Source organism: Lolium rigidum, chromosome 5 (genome assembly GCF_022539505.1).
Source record: "Lolium rigidum isolate FL_2022 chromosome 5, APGP_CSIRO_Lrig_0.1, whole genome shotgun sequence".
NCBI classification, from domain to species: domain Eukaryota; kingdom Viridiplantae; phylum Streptophyta; class Magnoliopsida; order Poales; family Poaceae; genus Lolium; species Lolium rigidum.
This window is the reverse complement of record NC_061512.1, coordinates 76399324-76404276: the sequence shown is the minus strand read 5'-3', so window position 1 is coordinate 76404276 and position 4953 is coordinate 76399324.

Here is a 4953-nt window from a genome sequence, read left to right as displayed (position 1 = left end):
GCTATGCTCTAGCTTATGTGATAAGTAATGAATGATCAAGATCTTGAGTGCTTGATTCAAAGTGAAGAATTCAAGTTATGGCTCTAAGTCGGTGTCATGATAGTCTCATAAGTTGAGCTATGGTTGACTAAGATGTAGAGCATGCAAACAAATGAAGAATTCTTTATACACCTCAAGATAGTATGATAGAGCATGAGAAGATACAAGGTTGAACAATACAAAGAGTGAAGATTAGATTCAAGTTTTTTCAACACATGAAGCATGAAGAATGTGCCACGAGAAGTCATGTGGTATGGTAAGCCGTGTCAATCATGCTTTATGAACTAACCCATCATATATGTTTCCTTGTGTTGTCTATGTGGGTTAGGTATCTTTCCATGGGCATGCATCAAAATTGAGATCTCATATAGCCCATGAGAGGATGACTTCAAGTGGTGATCATCATCAAGGTTGAGTTGGGCAAGTTCAAGTTGAGCATCTCGGGAGGATCATATGCTTGAGGCTTGCCGTCCATTTGGTGATAATGGACATGTGAAGATGTGCATCAATGGAGTTTTCCCATCATAGTGTATGGGGGAGCATTTGTGAGTCTTCACGAAGCAACAATGATCAAGTGAGGCATTCCGAGCTTGAAGAGTTATCATCAAGATCAAGCGGGATGCATAAGGCAAAGATATGGCCTTGGTAGGTTTTCCTTTTACCGGTCTCAAGGTGGTTGATGGGAGACCGGATTATAGGATAGATAGCCGCACTATCAAGAGGGGCTTTCGGTTGGGTAACATGATCACATTGTCTTAGGGAGCTCAACCCTTTGCATACTTGCATATCCCTATTCTTCTTGGTGTTTCTCTGTGAGAGGTTCTTAAGCTTGTTGCTAGCTTTACAACAAGCCCAAGTTCATCGAAAACGGAATCCGCATGCATCTTCTATTGCATTTTCGAGTTTGGACGTCTTGACCGTTTCTTGACAGTTTTTGTTGGGTTCTATGCCGTTATCTTTCCAACAAAATTGGTTTCATGTCAATCGGAGTTCGGGAGCAATTTCTATTTAAAATATAGAAAAGCTGTTTTGCCCCTGGCCGGTCTATGGTCCGGTTGGACCGGCCGTGGCGCCGGCTGGCCCGGCGCTGACCGGCCCCTGGACCGGTGCCATCTGTGTGCATGTTCTGTAAGTCCCCGATCCGCCCCGGTCACGGTCCGGCGCCAGGTCCGGTTTGGACCGGCCGGGTCTGGCCTGTGGCCCGATCTGACCGGCACCTGGACCAGACGGCCCGGCCCCAGGCCCAGTTGACTGGCCTCCTCGACTGTACTGAGCTGAAACTCACCAAACGGTTATATTTCTCCCTAGACTATAAATATGCCTTCTTCCACCTTGGGCTGGAAAAGTTCTTCCACTCTCTCTCCTCCAGTGTTGTATTTGAAGAACTTGCCCTATCTCTTGTTTCCCCCTATGATTCTTGCTCATTCTTGAGGGATCTAAGAGAGGAGATCTAGATCTACAATCCCCACCAATCTATTTCTCCTCTAAGTGAGGGGAACCCTATGGATCTAGCTCTTAGAGTCATTTGTTGATTTCCTCTTTGTTCTTCCTCTCTAATCTCATCCTAACATTTGTTGATTTGGTGGGATTTGAGTGTGAAGGATTTGAACACCTCTAGTGTTCTTGTTTTGCATCATTGCATAGTGTTGAGATCTCCACCACGATTAGTTCGAGTGAGAGACCGTGAGCTTGTTACTATTGGAGGGAGACCTCCTAGTTGGATTGGCGGTTTTTGCTCCGGTGATCTCTTCAAGGAAGATTGTGAAGAGGCCTGGGCTTCTCCTTCGTGGAGCTTGTGAAGTGGTTTTGGAGCTTGCCATCTCCGGAGTGGAGGAAAAGCTAACCATAAGGAAAGGGCCATTATCCTTCGTGGGTTTGGCTCGGAGAATAGGGTGAGCCTTCGTGGCGTTGGGGAATCCTTCGTGGGACCTCCACCCTCCAAACGTGACGTACCTTCTTGCAAAGGAAGGGAACACGGGAATACATCCTCGTTTCCGCGTGCCTCGGTTATTTCTATACCCGAGCTTACTTTCCTTGTGATAGCCATCGTGCTTGAAGTACATATATCTTGCTATCACTTGTGCTACATATATCTTGTGCCTATCTTGCTTAGCTCTAGTTGTTGTTGTTGCACTTAGGTGAGCCTAGCATATTTATGATTTGTGCTTGTAAAATAAACGTTAGTTTAATTCCGCATTCTTACAAGCCAAATCCGTAAGAGATTTTAAAACGCATATTCACCCTCCCTCTAGGCGACATCTCATCCTTTCAATTGGTATCAGAGCAAGGTCTCTCCTTGTTTAAGGCTTCACCGCCTTGAGAGTAAAGATGTCGACTAGTAATATAGTGCACAATGACACAATTATCCTTGATATGGCACAAATTATCTTTTGTGGAGAAATCGTTTGCTTTGTAATCTTCGGACCTTGTGTCCAAATATAAAGCGATTTCTAGATGTAGGTTTTTCTCCTCCGATGGATCCTCAAAATCTATCTTTAGAGGATGAGAAAAACTTACATCTTGAAGCTCAAGTATCTAATGAGCTTTTATTCTCCTTGAGACCAGATTTTCGTAGGTTCTTGATATATATATAGAGCGAAAGTCATCTCATGAGATGTGGATCAAGCTTAAAAAATGTTTGGTGGATCCATTTCTCATTTGGTCGGTGGTGTCTCCGAGGAGCTCTCTTCCCCTTCACATCATGAAGAGCTCCAAGTTGCTTCCACCTCCGGCCGTGATGATTTATCATCTTCTTCCACTTCACCAACGTGTTGCAAGACACAAGGTAATGACATGGTGAGTGGGGATGGAAATTGTAATGTTGATATTGTGCTCACTATTTGTGATCCTTCATCTCTATGCCATTGCAATGTTTCATCTTTGGACCTAGACACATCTAGCACCAAAAATGTCTTACATGCTAGTGTTGATAGTCCTTGCATATCATGTATAAACTCCCTACATAAATCCCATGATGATATGCTTGCCTTGTCTTGTTGCCATAATCAAAATGCTTCTATTTTCTATATTTGTTTGTTGACTAACAATGTAGAGGAAACCGAACACTCTATGGATAAAGACACGATTTCAAATAGGGATTCAAGAATATCCTCATCTTCATCCTCCGATATGCACATGTGATTTATGGAAAATGGATCAAAGGTATCTCCTACTTTGACTCCTAACACTTCCACTAATGAGGAGAGTGATGATGATGGTGAAGAATATAATGCTTTGGTTCATGAGATGGGGCTTGTATGATCAGCGAGACAATGTGCTCGTGGATGATCAGTGCAGCCTCCGTGAAAAATTCGTCGTCGGACTCCTCGTCTGACGACGTGTCGATGAAGTTCTTGAAGAAGTAGTCGTCGTCGCTGTCCACCATGATCTACAGATGAAAAGGGACAAATTTTAGATCGCCCATTTCATCGAACACCTCGCAGGCGGAAGCCATCCAATGCGTCCGAGGGACCTGCAGGCAATGGCCGTCCCGGCCGACTTGCGGTCTGGAAACACGGTGTACGAGAGCTCACCTCCGGCGGCAATGGCGCAGCTGCTAACAGCGGGAGGTCTCGCGACGGTGAGAGGACAACATCGTCGGCGACGGCATCCTCCGACTCTGCTACGACGCTGCGAAAGCAGCACGGGGCCGCGACCTATGCTTCCGTCCCACTTGCCGGCGTCTCGACGACGGTGGCCGGCGTCAACACCGCTCCCAAATCGCCTGTCCTTGGGTGGCGGCGGAGCGGTGGGAGATGTGTGCGAGGGGGTTGTGTTTTGGGAGACACACAAGCGGGCCAGGGGCGGACAAGAGGAGGACGCGAGCGGCCAGCAATCGGCATCCGCGGCCACGCAAACTCGTCCTAGATTTAGACCGGGTTTGGATCGTTCCGGACGCCACGGCTATCCGTTTTTAGGATGGGTCCGCGCGCTGAGCTGCGTTTTTGTCCGGTTGAACACATTCGGACGCGCAGGCGCGGGATAGGTCGCCGCGTTAGAGCATGTCTAACAGGCCCCGTATTTCGCTGCCCCGTATAAGTCTCTTATTTCGCCCCGTATCGAAAAACTGCTCCATTTCGAGCCATGCCGTCTAGCAGACCCCGTATTTCGCCCCGTATTTTCAAAAATTAAAACCCCGGGAAGTTCATCTTCATTGATCATACTAGGGATCATACATACATTTTGATCATACTACGGATCATACTACATCTAACTAAGCATCAACCTACCTCTAGTCGTCCAGGATGACGTAGGGGATGAAGGCGATCCTCGCCGCCTCCTCCCGCGCCTCCCGCGCCTCGCCGCGCTCGAACTCCCGGACGGCGGCGATGGCCGCCGCCTCCTCCTCTCGCCTCCGCCGCCGCTTCTGGCGGCATCCGCCTCGGACAAGGCGACCGCACGGCGGTAGGCCGCCTCCTCTTCCTCCTCTTCCGCCGCCGCCGCTTCTCCTCGCCGCCTCCGCTTCCTCCGCCGCTCGCTGCTGCTGCCGATGGTCGCCCTCCATTCCGCCAACGCCGCGCGGTCGCGCTGCCACTCGCGCGCGCCATTTCTCGAACGCCTCGCCGCTCATCGGCTTGAGCGGCGGGTCCCTGCTTGTGCCACCGCCCACCCGCGGCGAACTCGCGGAGCGGGTCCGGCACGTACAGCGCGCCGGCGTACTTGCGAGGCCGCGCGACGGCTCCCGGCGGCGGAAAGCTTGCACTTCAGCCGCCACGCTTCCTCTACGGTGTCCGGCGAGCGGGATCGCTTCGATCCGCTCGCCGGCGAGGCCCTACTGCGGCGGCGGGAGTCCATCGTAGCTTTGGGGTGGAATGCGTGGCGGGGGAGCGGCTAATTGCTCGCCGGAGCAGCAGGAGGAGGCGACGGCGCGCGGCGGAGCTAGGGTTGCGAGTGAGGGGTTAACCCCTCACTCGC